Raw genomic sequence first — 20,539 nt, forward strand, 5'->3', positions numbered from 1 at the left:
AATCAGAAATAATAATACAGTTTGCCTTTAGCAATACAAAAGATTAATTTTTTATTTGTTTTCTTTCCTGGTACCTATGGAACATAAATTACAATGTCATAAAAGTACAATAATACACAAAATGTAATTATTTTTACTATTTTCAATATCTCAATATTAGTAAGAATAACATAGTTAATCCTCTAAACAATTGAACTTGCAAATTTCTCATAATGATCTTAGAAAAATGAAGTTGTTTCATGGGGCGCCTGGGTGGCTCAGTCGTTAAAGTGTCTGCCTTCAGCTCAGGTCATGATCCCAGGATCCTGGGATTGAGCCCCGCATCGGGCTCCCTGCTCGGCGGGAAGCCTGCTTCTCCCTCTCCCACTCCCCCTGCTTGTGTTCCCTCTCTCGCTGTCTCTCTCTGTCAAATAAATGAATAAAATCTTAACAAAAAAAATCCTTTAATTAAAAAAAAAAGAAAAATCAAGTTGTTTCAAAGTTAAGCTTTTTGACCATTTAAAGGGCAGTGTGAAATTGCTTATGGGTTTATGTCTCATTTATAGGCATGTATTTTCAGTGATACATTTATGCTCTTTACCAATATCTTTGAATTAAATTTGCCAGTCTGTGCTGAAATGGAAGATACAGGCTGGTTATATAATGGGTTGACTACCGTGCACACCATACACACACACAAATGCTAGCTGTTATTAACAAAGCACCACAACATTAATCAAAACAAGCAAAACAAAATGCTTATGAGAATCTTCAACCTTATGAGAATATTTCGACACCAAGAACATGAAAAGTAAAAGATACAGCCTGAAGTTTCCATAGAGTCAATTAACCTCTCTGTATCCTAACACCTTTCCTTTCTCCACTAACTGATATTTCCAGTGAGAAATTTCAAATTTCCACTTTTTTTATTAGTTCCTTGTTGACTTCTACATAAAAGATTTTCCTAGTTCTTTCTCCAACTCTCTACTCACCTTTCTTTGCTGTTTGCACAATCTAAATCACTAGGTGATCAGATCACAGGACTCACACAGCAACAAGATAGGAGGTGGAGAAAGTAGAGATTGAGAGAGAAAAGAAAAGAGACAGAAACAGAAAGACAGAAAGAGGGAGAAAGAAACAAAGGGCCAGAAAAAGAGAGCCCAGAGGCAGAAAGAGAGAAAGAGATAGGGACAGAGAAACAGTGTCAGAGAGACAAAGAGAGACAGAGGGAGAGAGGGGAACAAAGAGAGATCAAGACAGCCAGAGAGACAAATGAAAAGAGTACCCACAGGCATAAAGTGAGAGAGAAACACGGAGAAAAGGGCAGAGAAACAGAGACACACAGAAAGAAACAGTGAAGGGGAGAGACAGAGTGTTTACAGGAAGAATTTCAACTCTGTACTTGGGGAAGAGAGTGGGCTTAGGGGAGAAGAGCCGTTGACATACTTGTCCTGTCTTTTTTTGTTAGGAAATATTTTCTTCCATAATCTCCTCTGTACTGGCAACTAATAAATGAATTTTCCTGGACAGGTTCAAACTATCAAATATCCACCTGTAAAAGAGACAGCATGAGAACCACAACCCCTTGTCAACCACTAGAATTCATCATATTTAACACTAACCACAATTTGCCATTTCTTGGCAATGTGCTTCTCTGTCCCTGGAAGTTATGCTGAATAGAAAGAGACAAATATGGCTAGTGATATGAAAAGCTGTTCTCCTTATTTTACATTATTAATTTCAGCATGTAAGTTCTTCACATTCTCCTTATTCATTTTCTTAATTATTCCAAATTTATACTACAATTAGTGGAAGTAGAGGGTAGAATAAAGAAAAAGAGATTCTTTGCCAGGTATTAAAAATCCAGAGTAGAGATTTCAGTGAGTAAATTTAAGGCTATTTATTAACAGAGGCAAAGTTTTAAAGTTGCATCCCAAGGGGAGCTAGTTAACTTCATGTAAGAAAGAAGAACAAAATAATTTAAATTCCATTTACTGCTAATGGCAGCCAGACACTAAAGGCAGTCTATAGTTTTCTATTTATAGTGACATTTGTTAATTCCATTACTTCTCCAAGAGAAACATCTCAATTTGTCATTTCTTTTTTTATTGTTATGCTAATCACCATACATTAAATCATTAGTTTTTGATGTAGTGTTCCATGATTCATTGTTTGTGCATAACACTCAGTGCTCCACGCAGAACGTGCCCTCTTTAATACCCATCACCAGGCTAACCCATTCCCCCACACCCCTCCCCTCTAGAACCCTTAGTTTGTTTTTCAGAGTCCATCATCTCTAATGGTTCGTCTCCCCTTCCAACTTACTCCCCTTCATTCTTCCCCTCCTGCTAACTTCTTCTTCTGTTTTTTTTTCTTAACATATATTGCATTATTTGTTTCAGAAGTACAGATCTGTGATTCAACAGTCTTGCACAATTCACAGCGCTCATAATAGCACATACCCTCCCCAATGTCTATCACCCAGCCACCCCATCCCTCCCACCCCCCACCACTCTAGCAACCCTCAGTTTGTTTCCTGAGATTAAGAATTCCTCATGTCCATGAGGTCATATGATACATGTCTTTCTTTAATTGACTTATTTCACTCAGCATAACACCTCCAGTTCCATCCACGTTGTTGCAAATGGCAAGATCTCATTCCTTTTGATGGCTGCATAATATTCCGCTGTGTATAGATACCACTTCTTCTTTATCCATTCATCTGTCAATGGACATCTTGGCTCTTTCCATAGTTTGGCTATTGTGGACATTGCTGCTATAAACATTGGGGTGCACATACCCCTTCGGATCCCTACATTTGTATCTTTGTGGTAAATGCCCAGTAGTGCAATTGCTGGATCATATGGTAGCTCTATTTTCAACTGTTTGAGGAACCTCCATACTGTTTTCCAGAGTGGCTGCACCAGCTTGCATTCCCACCCACAGTGTAGGAGAGTTCCCCTCTCTCCGCATCCCTGCCAACATCTGTTGTTTACTGAATTGTTCATTTTAGCCATTCTGACTGGTGTGAGGTGGTATCTCATTGAGGTTTTGATTTGGATTTCCCTGATGCTGAGCGATGGTGAACACTTTTTCATGTGTCTGTGGCCATTTGGATGTCTTTGGAAAAATGTCTGTTCATGTCTTCTGCCCATTTCTTGATTGGATTATTTGTTCTTTGGGTGTTGAGTTTGATAAGTTCTTTATAGATTTTGGATACTAGCCCTTTATCTGATATGTCACTTGCAAATATTTTCTCCCATTCTGTCAGTTGTCTTTTGGTTTTGTGGACTGTTTCTTTTGTTGTGCAAAAGCTTTTTATCTTGATGAAATACCAATAGTTCATTTTTGCCCTTGTGTCCCTTGCCTTTGGTGATATTTCTAGGAAGATGTTGCTGCGGCTGAGGTCGAAGAGGTTGCTACCTGTGTTCTCCTTTAGGATTTTGATGGACTCCTGTCTCACGTTTAGGTCTTTCAACTATTTAGAGTCTATTTTTGTGTGTGGTGTAAGGAAATGGTCCAGTTTCATTCTTCTGCATGTGGCTGTCCAATTTTCCCAACACCATTTGTTGAAGAGACTGTCTTTTTTCCATTGGACATTCTTTCCTGCTTTGTCAAAGATGAGTTGACCATAGAGTTGAGGATCCATTTCTGGCCTCTCTATTCTGTTCCATTGATCTATGTGTCTGTTTTTGTGCCAGTAGCATACTGTCTTGATGATGACAGCTTTCTAATAGAGCTGGAAGTCCGGAATTGTGATGCTGCCAGCTTTCCTTTTCTTTTTCAACATTCCTCTGGCTATTTGGGGCCTCTTCTGGTTCCATACAAATTTTAGGATTATTTGTTCCATTTCTTTGAAAAAAGTGGATGGTATTTTGATGGGGATTGAATTGAATGTGTAGATTGCTCTAGGTAGCATTGACATCTTCACAATATTTGTTCTTCCAATCCATGAGCATGGAACGTTTTTCCATTTCTTTGTGTCTTCTTCAATTTCTTTCCTGAGTATTTTATAGTTTTCTGAGTACAGATCCTTTGCCTCTCTGATTAAATTTATTTCTAGGTATCTTATGGTTTTGGGTGCAATTGTAAATGGGATCCACTCCTTGATTTGTCTCTTTTTTGTCTTGTTGTTGGTGTATAGGAATGCCACTGATTTCTGTGCATTGATTTTAAATCCTGCTACTTTACTGAATACCTGTATGAGTTGTAGCAGTTATAGGGTGGAGTCTTTTGGGTTTTCCACATACAGTATCATATCATCTGCAAACAGTGAGAGTTTGACTTCCTCCTTGCAGATTTGGATGCCTTTGATTTCTTTTTGTTGTCTGATTGCTATGGCTAGGACTTCTAATAGTATGTTGAATAGCAGTGGTGAGAGTGGGCATCCCTGCCGCGTTCCTGACCTTAGGGGAAAAGCTCTCAGCTTTTCTCCATTGAGAATGACATTTGCTGTAGGTTTTTCATAGATGGCTTTTATGATATTGAGGAATGTACCCTCTATCCCTATACTCTGAAGAATTTTGATCAGGAAAGGATGCTGTACTTTGTCAAATGCATTTTCTGCACCTATTGAGAGGATCATATGATTCTTGTTCTTTCTTTTGTTAATGTATTGTATCACGTTGATTGATTTGCGGATGTTGAACCAACCTTGAAGCCCAGGGTAAATCCCACTTGGTCATGGTGAATAATCCTTTTAATGTACTGTTGGATCCTAGTGGCTAGTATTTTGGTGAGAATTTTTGCATCCACGGTCATCAAGGATATTGGTCTGTAATTCTCCTTTTTGAAGGGGTTTTTGTCCGGTTTTGAGATCAAGGTAATGGTGGCATCATAAAATGAGCTTGGAAGTTTTCCTTCCATTTCTATTTTTTGGAACAGTTTCAGGAGAATAGGTATTAATTCTTCTTTAATTGTTTGGTAGAATTCCCCTGGGAAGCCATCTGGCCCTGGGCGTTTGTTTGTTGGGAGATTTTTGATGACTGCTTCAATTTCCTTAGTGGTTATGGTCTGTTCAGGTTTTCTATTTCTTCCTGGTTCGATTTTGGTAGTTGATACATCTCTAGTAATGTACCCATTTCTTCCAGGTTATCTAATTTGCTGGCATAGAGTTCCTCATAATATGTTCTTATAATTGTTTGTATTTCTTTGGTGTTGGTTGTGATCTCTCCTCTTTCATTCATGATTTTGTTGATTTGGGTCATTTCTCTTTTCTTTTTGATAAGTCTGGCCAGGGGTTTATCAATCTTGTTAATTCTTTCAAAGAACCAGCTCCTAGTTTCGTTGATCTGTTCTACTGTTCTTTTGGTTTCTAGTTCATTGATTTCTGCTCTGATCTTTATTATTTCTCCTCTCCTGCAGGGTTTAGGCTATATTTGCTGTTTTTTCTCTAGCTCCTTTAGGTGTATGGTTAGGTTGTGTATTTGAGACCTTTCTTGTTTCTTGAGAAAGGCTTGTATTGCTATATACTTTCCTCTCAGGACTGCCTTTGCTGTATCCCAAAGATTTTGAACAGTTGTGGGTTCATTTTCATTGGTTTCCATGAATTTTTTAAAATTCTTCTTTAATTTCCTGGTTGACCCCTTCATTCTTTAGTAGGATGCTCTTTAGCCTCTATGTATTTGAGTTCTTTCTGACTTTTGTCTTGTGATTGAGTTCTAGTTTCCAGGCATTGTGGTCTGAAAATATGCAGGGAATAATCCCAATCTTTGGTACCAGTTGAGAACTGATTTTTGACCTAGGATGTGATCAATTCTGGAGAATGTTCCATGGGCACTAGAGAAGAATGTGTATTCCGTTGCCTTGGGATGGAATGTTCTGAATATATCTGTGAAGTCCATTTGGTGCAGTGTGTCATTTAAAGTCTTTAGTTCCTTGTTGATCTTTTGCTTAGATAATCTGTCCATTTCAGTCAGGGGGGTGTTAAAGTCCCCCACTATTATTGTATTGTTGTCAATGTGTTTCGTTGCTTTTGTTCTTAATTGCCTTATATAATTGGCTGCTCCCATGTTAGGGGCATAGATTTTTACAATTGTTAGATCTTCTTGTTGGATAGATCCTTAAGTAGGATATACTGTCCTTCTTCATCTCTTACTACAATCTTTGTTTTAAAATCTAATTTGTCTGATATAAGGATTGCCACCTCAGCTTTCTTTTGGTGTCCATTAGCATGGTAAATGGTTTTCTACCCTCTCACTTTCAATCTGGTGGTGTCTTTGGGTCTAAAAAGAGTCTCTTGCAGACAGCATATGGATGGGTCTTGTTTTTTAATCCAATCTGATAACCTGTGTCTTTTGATTGGGGCATTTAGCCCATTTACATTCAGGGTAACTATTGAAAGGTATGAATTTAGTGCCATTGTATTGCCTGTAAGGTGACTGTTACTTTATATTGTCTGTGTTCCTTTCTGGTCTATGCTGCTTTTAGGCTCTCTCTTTGCTTAGAGGGCCCCTTTCAATATTTCTTGTAGGGCTGGTTTCATGTTTGCAAAATTTTTTTTTTGTTTTTGTTTGTCCTGGAACGTTTTTTATCTCTCCTTCTATTTTCAATGACAGCCTAGCTGGATAGAGTATTCTTGGCTGCATATTTTTCTCGTTTAGTGCTCTGAAGTTATCTTGCCAGTCCTTTCTGGCCTGACAGGTCTCTGTGGATACGTATGTTGGTAATCTAATTTTTCTATCATTGTAGGTTACATATCTCTCCTCCCAAGCTGCTTTCAGGATTTTCTTTTTGTCTCTGAGACTCATAAGTTTTACTATTAGATGTCGGGGTGTGGACCTATTTTTATTGAGTTGAGAGGGTTTCTCTGTGCCTCCTGGATTTTGATGCCTGTTTCCTTCCCCACATTAGGGGAGTTCTCTGCTATAATTTGCTCCAATATACCTTCTGCTCCCCTCTCTCTTTCTTCTTCTTCTGGGATCCCAATTATTCTAATGTTGTTTCATCTTATCATATTGCTTATCTCTCGAATTCTGCTCTTGTGGTCCTGTAGTTGTTTATCTCTTTTTCTCAGCCTCTTTATTTTCCATCATTTGGTCTTCTATATCACTGATTCTCTCTTCTGCTTCATTTATCCTAGCAGTTAGTGCCCCCATTTTTGATTGCACCTCATGAATAGCCTTTTTGATTTCGACTTGGTTAGATTTTAGTTCTTTTATTTCTCCCGAAACGGTTTCTCTAAAAATTTCCACGCTTTTCTCAAGCCCAGCTAGTATCTTTAAAGTCATGATTCTGGGGCACCTGTGTGGCTCAGTCGTTAAGCGTCTGCCTTCGGCTCAGGTCATGATCCCAATGTCCTGGGATCAAGTCCCACATTGGGCTCCCTGTTCCACGGGTGGTCTGCTTCTTCCTCTCCCACTCTCCCTGCTTGTTTTCCCTCTCTGGCTGTATTTCTTTCTGTTAAATAAATAAATAAAATCTTAAAAAAATAAATAAATAAAGTCATGATTCTGAACTCTAGGTCCGACATCGTACTAATGTCCGTATTGAGTAGGTCCCTGGCAGACGGTACTACCTCTTGTTCTTTTTGCTGAGGTGATTTTCTTCGTCTTGTCATTTTGTCCAGAGGAGAATAGATGAATGATAGAACAAAATGCTAACAGGTTAACAACGTCCCCAGCAAATATACTCTATACAAATCAGAAAAGACCTGAAACCAGGGGAAAAGAAAGGGAAAGAAAGAAAAAAGAAAGAGAAAAAAAAAGAAAAAGAAAAAGATAGAACAAAAACAGAACAAAACACAAAAAACAGAATATGATCAAATATGATCAGGCTAGTGCATAGATCAGTGCCACACACTAGATTTTGGGCATATTTTGGTCTGTTAGAAGAAAGTGCCTCCTAAAATTTTAAAGGAAGAAAGACTCCTATATGTACAAAATAAGGGTTGATACAATGAAGGGATGGAAGATTACTGTAAAGATGAAAATGATAAAAGATTTTATAAAAGGGATTGATACAATAAGAAGTTGTTTGAAAAAAGAAAAGAAATTTTAAAAAAAAGAGGAAAAAAAGGAGAGAATGTGATCAGGCAGGATACTAGAACAAAGCCATACACTAGTGATTAAGAGTATATTTTGATCTGTTAGAAGAAACTGTATCTCAAAATTTTAAACAGAGAACAACTTATATATATATGCCAAAAATAAGGGTAACTACTATGAAGGGATAAAATATGACTCTAAAAATGAAAAATAAAAAATGTTTAAAAAAGGGATTGATAAGAATTTGGTTGAAATAGGGAAAAAGAAAAATTCAAAAAAAAACAGTTAAAAAATTAACTTTGAAAAACTAATGAATCATGGTAAAAAAGCCATGAATTCTATGTGCAGTATTCCTCTAGCGCTGGAGTTCTCCCATTCTCCTTGATAGGTAAACTTGGTCTTGGCTTGCTGGCTGTTCGTGCTAATCTTCTGGGGGAGGGGCCTGTTGCCGTGGTTCCCAAATGTCTTTGCTGGAGGCAGAATTGCCCCGCCCTTGTCGGTCCCGGCTAAGCAAGCTGCTGGGGTTTGCTCTCAGGAGCTTTTGTTCCCTGCAAGCTCTCGGTACAGCTTTGGAGGACCAGGGTGAAAATGGTGGCCTCCCACTCTCTGCCCAGAGGAGCTGAGAACTCGGGGACCCGCTCCTCAGTGCATCCCCAGAGAAAAGCAGTCAATTACTCCCGTCTCCCCAGTCTCCAGCTGCACTCCGTGCTCACCCGGCCTGTGACTGAGCATTTTTAACTCTGGCACGCGACCCCGCGTGGAGTCTCCAAACCCAGCAGATCCCTGCAGTGCACTCCCGTGCCGCTCCTCCTGGGGGCGGAAGGGGAGTCTCCCCGGCTCTGCTGCTTGTTGGGTCCCTGCTGGAGGAGCAGTGGCCCGACTGGGCCGTGGATCACAGTTTATGGCCACCCCGAGCTGAGAGCCCGCGCCTCAGCTGCGTCTCTGCAGCGGGCTTCTCTGCTCCGATACCTGGGAGCTCTGCCGCACTCAGGCACCCCCAGTCTTTCTGTGACCCCAAGGGTCCTGAGACCACACTGTCCATGAGGTTTCCACCTCCCGCTTAGCCACTGGAGCGGCGTCCCTCAGCAGAGCCGACTTCTAAAAGTTCCGATTTTGTGCTCCGCGGCTCTATCACTTGCCAGAAGCGGCCGACGGAAGCCCCCTCCACCGCCATCTATCCTCCCAAATATCGCCTTGGATTCACTTTTCCGCATGTCCTACCTTCCAGTAAGTGGTCGCTTCTCTGTTCAGAGAGTTGTTGCTACTCTCTTCTTTGATCGCCTGTTGAATTCATAGGTGTTCAGAATGGTTTGATCCCTATTCAGCTGAATTCCTGAGACCAGACGAAATCCAGGTCTCCTACTCCTCTGCCATCTTGCTCCGCTCCCTCAATTTGTCATTTCTAAAAGTAAATATTAATGGTATATTTTAAAAATAAATATGGATTTTCTTAACTTAAATTTTATAAAAGCTCTAGAGAATCCAACTGTTTTTCAATGTTGACTGCTTATACTTCACCCACTGGCAAAGATCATTTTCATTCTGATAACATAAAAGCAATTTGTATCAACATGTGTGTCTATGTGTGTATAAAGTAGGACAAATCTACAAAGAAAATTCATACTGCTAAAATGATTGTCACTATATTTTGTTCATAAGTTTCCTTTCAGGTAGAGTGATAGAGTAATTCAGCACAGTTCTGCACTTCAAGAGGTGATGTTCATGGATTTACTAATCAGAATTGCAGAACAGATTCTTGCTTGATTTGGATTGTTGGGATTTTTTCAAGGTTTTATTTAAATTCTAGTTAGTTAATATATAGTGTACTATTAGTTTCAGAGGTAGAATTTAGTGATTCATTACTTATATACAATACCGTGATCATCACAAGTGCCCTCCTTAATACCCATCACATATTTAACCCATCTGCTACTACTTCCCCTAGAGTAACCCTCAGTTTGTTCTCTACAGTTGTTCTCTGATTCCTGGTTGCCTCTCTCTTTTTTACCCTGTATGCCCATCTGCTTTGTTTCTTAAACTCCACATACGAGTGAAATCATATGGTATTTGTTTTTCTCTGACTGACTTATTTTGCTTAGCATAATAATCTCTAGCTCCAACCATATCTTTGCAAATGGCAAGATTTCATTCTTCTTTTATGGCTGAGTAATATTCTATAATGGATATGTATATATATATCTATTCCATTATGATATGTTTATTTAACTACCTTATTGTCTACCTTATTGTGGTTATGTATATATTTTATAATTATTATGTAATCACATCTTCTTTATCCATTCATCAGTTAAGGGATTTGGACTCTTTCCATAATTTGGCTATTATCAATAATGCTGGTATAAAAATTGGAGAACATGGATCCCTTTGAATCAGTATTCTTGCAACCTTAGGGTAAATACCTACTAGCTCAATTGCTAGATCATAGGGTAGTTCTATTTTTGATGTTTTGAGGAACTTACATACTGTTTTCTATAGTGGTTACATCACTTTGCATTCCCATCAACAGTGTAAAAGTTTCCCCATTCTCAAAATCCTTGCCAACACCTGTTTGCTACTGTGTTGTTAATTTTAGCCATTCTGACTGGTGCATGGAGATATCTCATTATAGTTTTAACTTGTATTTCCCTCATGGTGAATGATGTTTAGCATCTTTTTATGTGTTTGTTAAGCCATCTGGTTGTCTACTTTGAAAAAATGTTTATTCATGACTTCTGCCCATTTTTTAACTGGATTACTTATTTTATAAGTTCTTCATATATTTTGGGTACTATCTCTTTATCAGATATGCCATTTGCAAATATATTTTTTAACTTCAAAGTTTGCTGTTTAGTTTTGTTGATTGTTCCTTTCACTGTGCAGTAGCTTTTTATCTTGATGAAGTCCCTAGAGTGGAGTTTTACTTTTGTTTCCCTTGCCTAATAGACATATCCAGTAAGAAGTAGTTAAGGCTTGTGTCAAAGAAGTTACTTTCTGTATTATTCTCTAGGATTTGATGATTTCCTGTCTCAAATTTAGGTTTTTCATCCATTTTCAATTTATTATTGTATATGGTGTAATGTGGTCCAGTTTCATTCTTTTGTGCATTCCAGTCCAATTTTCCCAGTACCATTTGTTAAAGAGATTGACTTTTTTTCTATTGGATATTTTTCCATGTTTTGTCAATGATTAGTTGGCCATACAGTTGTGTGTTCATTTCTGGATTTTCTATTCTGTTCCATTGATCTATGTACCTAATTCTCTGCCAGTACCATAATATCTTGATGACTACTGCTTTGCAATAGAACTTGAAGTCTGGAATTGTGATGCCTCCAGCTTTGCTTTTCTTTTTCAAGATTGCTTTGGCTTTTTGGGGTCTTTTGTGGTTCCATACAAATTTTAGGATTGCTTGTTCTAGCTCTGTAAAAAATGCAGGTAGCATTTTGATAGGGATTGCATTAAGTGTATAGATTGCTTCGGGTAGTATAGATATTTTAACAATGTTTGTTCTGATCCAAAAGCATGGAATGTTTTTCCATTTCCTTGTGTCATCTTCAATTTCTTTCATCAGTCTTTTATAGTTTTCAGGCTACAGATCTTTTATTTCTTTGGTTAAGTTTATTCGTAGGTATCTTACTGTTTTTGGTGCAGTTGAAAATGGGATCTACTCCTTGATTTCTCTTTCTGCTACTTCATTCTTATTGTATAGTAATGCAACAGATTTCTGTACATTGATTTTGTATCCTGCAATTATACTGAATTTTGTATCAGTTATAACAATTTGGCGGTGTGGGGAGTCTTTTGTGTTTTCTATATAGAATATCTTTTCATCTAACAAAGATATAGAAACAAACAAAAAACAACAATAAAAAAACCCAAAACACTAGAACTAATCAATGAAACCAAGAGATGGTTCTTTGAAAAGACAAAAGTGATAAGTGATCAACAAAAGTGATAAGCTTTTAATCACAATTATCAAAAATAAAAGACAGAGAATAAATGAATAAAATGACAAATGAGACAGGAGGAATAACAACCAACACCCCAGAAATACAAACATTTATCAGAATATTATGAGAAACTTTATGCCAACAAATTGGACAATCTATAAGAAATGGATGGGGCGTCTGGGCAGCTCAATCATTAAGCATCTGCCTTTGGCTCAGGTCATGATCCCAGGGTTATGGGATTGAGCCCCACATCAGGCTTCCTGCTCTGCCAGAAGACTGCTTCTCTCTTTCCCACTCCCCCTGCTTGTGTTCCTTCTTCCGCTGTCTCTCTCTCTCTGTCAAATAGATAAAAAAAAATTTAAAAAAAGAAAAGAAATGGATAAATTCCTAGAAACATGAAAAACTGCAAAAGGAAGAAATAGAATATTTGAACAGATCAATAATCAATTTTAGTATAAGTACTGCCAAAGCGAGCACAAAGAGATCAATAATCAATAAAGAATTTTTAACAGTAATAAAAAAATAAAACTCCCAACAAGCAAAGATCAAGAGCTAGATGCCTTCACAGGTGAATTTTACCAACCATTTAATGAGCAAATATCTATTTTTTCAAATTATTAAAAATATATAAAAGAAGGAAAACTTTCAAATTCATTATTTGAGGACAGCATCACACTGATACCAGAACCAAATAAAGACATCACTAAGAAAGAGAACTATAGACCAAATTCCCTGATGAACACAGATGGAAAAATGCTCAACAAAATACTAGCAAATAATATCAAAAAAGTATTCACCAGAATAAAATAGTATTTATTCTGGAGATCCAGAGATGGTTCAGTATTCACAGATCAATCAACATGATATATCACGTTTGGAAGAGAAAGGATAGAAACAAAAGGATCATTTCAATAGATGCATAAAAAAGCATTTGATAAAGTACAAGGTGTCTGGGTGGCTGAGTTGGTTAACCATCTGCCTTTGGCTCAGGTCATGATCTCAGGGTCCTGGGATCTAGTTCCAGATTGGCCTCTCTGCTCAGTGGAGAGTCTTCTTCTCCCTCTCACTCTCCCTCTGTGCTCCCTCTTTCTCTCAAATAAATAAATAAAATCTCAAAAAAACGTACAACACCCATTCATGATAAAAGCCACCAACAAAGTAGATTTACAGGAAACATACCTCAACATTTAAAAGCCATTTATAAAAAACCCACAGCTAACATCATCCTAAATGATGAAAACCTGAGAGATTTTCCTCTAACAGTAGGAGAAAGAGAAGGATATCTACTCTCATCAATTTCATTCGACATAGTACTGGAAGTCCATGCCACAGCAATCAGAAAACAAAAAGAAATAAAAGGCACCCAAATTCTAAATAGTAATACTTTCACTATTTTCAAATGATATGACACTATGTATAGAAAACCTAAAAGACTCCACCAAAAAAAAAAAAAAAATGCCAGAACTGATAAATTCAATAAAGCTGCAGGATTCAAAATCAATACACAGAATTTTTTTTCTGTTGCATTTCTCTGCACTAATATTGAATCATCAGAAAGAAAAATTAAGAAAAGAATCCCTTTTACAATTGTACCAAAAATAATAAAATACCTAGGAATAAACCTAACCAAAGAAATGAAAGGTCTGTACACAGAAAACTATAAAACACTGATGAAATAAACTGAAGATGGCATAAAGAAATGGCAAAACATTCAAAATGGATGAGAGGGAGGAGTTTAGATAGTGGAAGAATAGGGGGATCCTAATCTTGCCTCATCCCTTGAACACGGCTAGATAAATATCGTCATTCTGAACACCCAAGAAATTAATCTGAGTATTGACAGAACAAACCTGCACATCTACCAGTAGAAAAATGGCCATATTGAGGAAGGTAGAAGCTGTCAAGGGTTGATTTGGGGCAGAAAATAACTGCGGGTGCTGTGGGGGAGAGGGAGCCCTGATCACAAAGAGATCAGGCCCCTCCCCCCCCGAGGAGAGAGAAAGGGAGAGAGAGGGAGGGAGAGAGAGAGAGAGAGAGAGAGAGAGATCCAAAGCATGCACAGGTAGTGAACAAGAAAAACACTTCACCAAAACCATTGACAGGGAAAGGGTGAGGGGCTGACTATCTCAAATCTTTATAAGGAGTGGAGCTCAATGTCTGAAGCCTTAGAAAGTCTGCTCCATCACCAAGGTCATGTCTGGTGGACTTGGAAGTGCTCTGGTGGGGAAGGAGAGTAAAGGCCCAGGAGCAGGCATCATATTCTGAGGATCATCTGTGTCACACAGGGAGAAACAGTTTCCCTTCTTGGAGTGCATTTGGGAGTGGTGGCATGGCCTCTATGGGGACAAAAGAACTGACAGCACCAATGTGCTGACCTGTTCACAAGCATAAGAATAAAGACACTGGCTGAAGGCAGCAAACCTTGGTGCTGGCTTTTTTTGTGGTCTAACCATAAACTCTGAAATGTGTAGTCATATTACCATTTTCTGGGACAAACCAGCACTGGCCACAGAGTGGCGAGAACCTCCTTTAGAGGATCAGCATGGGTCTGCACTGTATGGGTCCCTAAAATTTAGAGTTTTGAAACCCAGGCCCACACCTGAGATAAAATACAGGAGTACTGTGCTACCTGATAGGAAGCCAGCTAGAACACAGACAGGGTGAAGGCAGGGATCTGATGGAAACCAGGGACATATCAGAAATAATTGTTTGCTCTTCTGTGAGGACTTTCTGAAGATTAGCAGGCATGAACTCCATGATCCATAGACAAGACAGTGAGGCAATTCCATTTTCACCCACACCCATCAGAACTGACCCATTTGAGTGAGTAATACAGCACCACCAAGTGAGGCCGGAGTCTCTTACACCAAGCTCTGCAACTTGCAGGTGCATTTCCACTAAGGCAAGTCCACCTGAGAATCAGTGCAGCAGGTCCTTCCCCCTGAAGACTAGCAAAAATCACTCCCATGCATGAAGTCTACTGCTCATAGAGTGGTGCAAATCTTCAGCTCAAGGGGAAATAGGATCTAGCTTCTTCCTTTTTTTCCCCCCTAGCTTCTTTTAACAAGTAGACCAAACCATATCTAGGTAAAACTCACCATGCAGTGGACAAGCTCCAAAAACCCCACACAGGGGCCAAGGAGAAGCTGCAAAGGACTGACTTGAGGGAAAAAACAGTCAAAACAACAGTAGAGTGCAACTCTGAAAGACCTCATGAAACACGAGGCCCAAGACAGTATAGGAGATCTTTTTGTTTGTTTGTTTGTTTTTCTTTTTTGGACATCTTCTTAATATAGTCATTACTCTCAAGAGCAGAAATATAATAGGCTTTCCTAAAAGTCACACACACACACACACACACACAGACACACACACACACAGACACACACACACACACACATTAAACAAAATGACAAGACAGGAATTCACCGAAAAAGAAAGAAACAAAAGAAGTCACGACCAGGGATTTAAATAATACAGACATAAGTAAGATGCCTCAAAAATAGTTTAAAACAACAATTATAAGCATGCTAGCTGGGCTTGAGAAAAACATGGAAGATACTAGAGAATTGCTCATTGTGGAGATAAAAGAACTAAAAACTAGTCAGGGCAAAATAAAAAACGCTATAACTGAGGTGCAAAGCCAACTGAATGAAATGACAACAAGGATGGATGAAGCAGAAGAATAAATCAGTAATATAGAAGATTAAATTATGGAAAATAATGAAGTTGAAAAGAAAGGGAAAGGTATTGGATGACAAATGTAGGTTTAGAGAACTCAGTGACTCCTTAAAACATAATAATATTCTTATCATAAGAGTCTCAGAAAAAGAAGAGAGAGAAAAAGGAGAGGTTTACTTGAGCAAATTATAGCTGAAAACTTTCTTAATCTGGGGAAAGAAAAAGAATTGAAGTCCAAGAAGAATGGAAAATTCCCATTAAATTCAACAAAAAACAGCCACCACCAAGACATATCATAGTCACATTCACCAAAAACACAGTCAAGGAAAGAATCCTGAAAACAGCAATGGAAAAAAAGTCAGCTTACAAGGGAAGACAAATCTGGTAAGCAGCAGATCTCTGCACAGAAAGTTGGCAGGCCAGAAGAGAGTGGCATGAGATATTGAACAAGCTGAATGGGAAAAATAAGCAGTCAAGAATACTTTATCCAGCAAGGTTGTCATTCAGAATAGGAGAGATAAAGAGTTTCCCAAAGAGAAAATAAGGAGTTCATGACCAGTAAACCAGCCCTGCAAGAAACGTTAAAGGGAACACTTTGAACGGGAGGAGAAATGACCCAAAGCAATAAAGACTAGAAAGGAACAGATGATATCACCAGAAACACCAACTTTAGAGGTAACACAATGGCACTGAATTCCCAACTATCAATAACCACACTGAATGTAAATGGCATAAGTGCTCCAGTCAAAAGATGTGGGGTGTCAGAATGGATAAAATAAGACCCATCTATATGCTGAATGTAAAAGACTCATTTTAGACCTAAAGACACCTGCAGATTGAAAATAAGGGAGTATGGAGAACAATTTGTAATGCTAATGGACTCCAAAAGAAAGCCAGGGTAGCCATACTTATATCAGACAAACTAGATTTTAATGCAAAGATTGTAACAAGAGATGAAAAATAACATTATATCATAATTAAGTGGTCTAAATATCAAGACAATTTAACAATTGTAAATATTTATGCTCCCAACATGGGAGCACCCACATATAAAAGACAATTAATAAAAAATATAAAGAAATTCATTGATAATAAGATAATAGTAGGGGATTTTAAGACCCCACTTACAGCAATGCACAGATCCTCTAAGCAGAAAATCATAAGAAATAGTGCAGAGGACAAAAGGGGAAATGAGGGAAAACTGAAGGGGAAGAAATCAGAGAGGAAGACAAACCATATGAGACTCTTGACTCTGGGAAACAAACTGAGGGTTGCAGAAAGAGAGTTGGGTGGGGGAATGGGGTAACTGGGTGATGGGCATTAAGGAGGGCACATGATGTGATGAGCACTGTTATACACAACTAATGAATCATTGAACGTTATATCAAACACTAATGATGTACTATACGTTGGCTAATTGAATTTAAATTAAAAAAGAAAAGAGAAAGAAAAAGAAAAATAACAAGGGAATAATAGTTTTGAGAGACACATTGCACCAGAAGGACTTAACAGATATATTCAGAACCCTTAATCATAAAACAAGAAAATACACATTATTTTTGAGTGCACATGGAAATTCTCTAGAATACATCACATGCTGCATCATAAATCAGGCCTCATCAAGTACAAAAGATTGAGATCATCCCATGCATATTTTCAGACCACAACGCTATGAAACTCAAAGTCAACTACAAAAAAAAAAAAAAAAAAAAAACTTGGAAAGACCACAAATACATGGAGGTTAAAGAACATCCTATTAAAGAATAAATGGTTTAACCAGGAAATTTAAAAAGTAGTAAAAAAAAATCTACATGGAAGCAAAAGAAAATGAAAATGTGACAGTCCAAAGCCCTTGAGTGCAGCAAAAGACATCTTAACAGGGAAGTATATTGCAATACAGTCCTACCTCTAAAAGCAAGAAAAGTCTCAAGTATACAACCTAACCTTATACCTAAAGAGGCAAGAAAAGGAACAGGAAATAAAACCTAAAACCAGCAGAAGGAAATAAAGATTATAGCTAAAATAAAGGACACAGAAACAAACAAACAAACAAAACAAATCAAAAGAGACCAACAAAACTAAGAGATGTTTCTTTGAAAGAATTAATAACATTCATAAATCCCTAGACAGACTTACAAAAAGAATAAAGAAAGGACATAAGTAAATAATATCCAGAAGTGCAAACAATCATAACTGAATGCTATGAAAAATTATTTGCCCACAAACTGGGTAATCTGGAAGAAATGAAAAAAAATTCCTAGAAACATACAAACTACTAAAACTGAAACAGAAAGATATAGAAAATCTGAACAGACCCATAACCAGCAAAGAAATTGAAGCAGTAATCAAAAATCTCCCAACAAACAAAAGTCTAGGGCCAGAGGGCTTCCCTGGGGAATTCTACAAGAAATTTAAAGAATAGTTAATACCTATTCCTTTCAACCTGTTCCAAAAAATATAAAAGGAAAGGAAACTTCCAATTTCATTATATGAGGACAGCATTGCCTTGATTCCAAAACCAAAGACCTTGGTTAAAAAAAAAAAAAAAAAAAGACCCCCACTAAAAAAATAGAATTATCCCTGATGAATATGGATGCAAAAATTCTCAACACAATACTAAAAAATCCAATCCAACAGTACATTAAAACAGTTATTCACCACAATCAAGAAGGTTTATTCTGGGTTTGCAGAGCTGGTTTAATATTTGCAAGTCAAACCACATGATACACCATATTAATAAAAAGAAGAATAAAAACCATATGACCCTCTCAATAGCTGTAGAAAAACTATCTGACAAAATTCAGTATCAATTGTTGTTAAAAACCCTCAACAAGTAGGTAGATATGGAACATACCTCAACATCATAAAAGCTATATAGGAAAGAACCACAGCTAATATCCTCATGGAGAAAAACGGAGAACTTTTCCTCTATGATCAGGGAAAAGACAGAGATGTCCTCTCTTACCATTACTATTTAAAATAGTATTAGAAATCTTAGCCTCAGCAATCAGACAACAAAAAGAAATAAAAGGTAGCCAAATCAGCAAGGAAGAAGTTAAACTTTCACTATTTGTAGATTACATGATACACTATGTAGAAACTTTGAAAGACTACATTAAGAATTGTTAGAACTAATACATGAATTCAACAGTCACAGGATATAAAATCAAAGTACAGAAATCTGTTGCATTTTTATACACCAATAATGAGGCTGTCGAAAAATAAATGAGAAAAAAAATCCCATTTACAATTTCACCAAAAACAGAAAGATACCTAAGAATAAACCTAAATGAAGAAGTAAATGATCTGTACTCTGAAAACTATGGAACACTTATGAAAGAAATTAATGAAGACACAAAGAAATGGGGAAAAAAATCCATGCTCATGGGTTGGAAGAACAAATATTGAACACTGGGTGTTATACGAAAACAATGAATCATGGATCACTACATCAGAAACTAATGATGTATTGTATGGTAACTAACATAACATAATAAAATAAAGTAAAATTAAAAAAAAAAGTCTATACTACCCAAAGCAATCTTTTTTTTTTAACGATTTTATTTATTTATTTGACAGAGAAAGACACAGCGAGAAAGGGAACACAAGCAGGGGGAGTAGGAGAGGGAAAAGCAGGCTTCCTGCCGAGCAGGGAGCCCAACATGGGGCTTGATCCCAGGACCCTGGGATCATGACCTGAGCCGAAGGCAGACGCTTAATGACTGAGCCACCCAGGCTCCCCCTACCCAAAGCAATCTTAATATTTAATGCAATCCCTATCAAAATAACACCAGCATTTTTCACAGAGCTAGAACAAACAATCCTAAAATGTACGGCACCACAAAAGACACCAAATAGTCAAAACAATCTTAAAAAAGAAAAACAAAGCTGGAGGTATTAGGATTCTGGACTTCAAGCTATATTACAATATTGTAGTCATCAACATAGTATGGGAATGGCACAAAAACATACACATAGGTCAATGGAACAGAATAGAAAGCCCATAAGAGGACTCACAACTATATGTTCAACTAATCTTTGATAAACAAGGAAAGGATATATGTTGGAAAAAAGACAGTCTCTTCAACAAATATTGTTGGGAAAATTGGACAGCCACATGCAGAAGAATGAAACTGGACCACTTTCTTATACCATACACAAAAATAATTGAAAATGAATGAAAGATCTAAATGTGAGAAGTGAAACCATTAAAATCCTAGAGAAGAACACAGGCAACAACTTTTTGACATTGGGTGCAGCAACTTTTTTTTTATTTAATTTAATTTTATTATGTTATGTTAGTCACCATATAATACATCATTAGTTTTTGATGTGGTGATCCACTATTCATTGTTTTCTTATAACACCCAGTGCTCCATGCAGTACGTGCCCTTCTTAATACCCAAAACAGGGCTAACCCATCCCCCCACGCACCTCCCCTCTAAAACCCTCAGTTTGTTTCTTGGAGTCCATAGTCTCTCATGGTTCATTCTCCCGCCTTCTTTTTTCCTTTCCTTCTCCTAATGTCCTCCATGCTATTCCTTATGGTCCACAAGTAAGTGAAACCATATGATAATTGACTCTCTGCTTGACTTATTTCCCTTAGTGTAATCTCCTCCAGTCCCACCCATGTTGATGTAAATTTGGGTATTCATCCTTTCTGATGGCTGAGTAATATTCCATTGTATATATGGACCACATCTTCTTTATCCATTCTTCTGTTGAAGGGCATTTCAGCTCTTTCCATAGTTTGGCTATGGGCGCAGCAACTTCTTACTACACACATCACAAAATGCAAGGGAAACAAAAGCAAAAAAAAAAAAAAAAGAAAAGAACTACTGGGACTTTTTCAAGATTAAAAGCTTCTGCACAATAAAGGAAACAAACAAACTAAATTGCAGTTTATTGAATGGGAAAACATAGTTGTAAATAACATATCTAATAAAG

Source organism: Zalophus californianus, chromosome 5 (assembly GCF_009762305.2).
Source record: "Zalophus californianus isolate mZalCal1 chromosome 5, mZalCal1.pri.v2, whole genome shotgun sequence".
Taxonomy (NCBI): Eukaryota; Metazoa; Chordata; class Mammalia; order Carnivora; family Otariidae; genus Zalophus; species Zalophus californianus.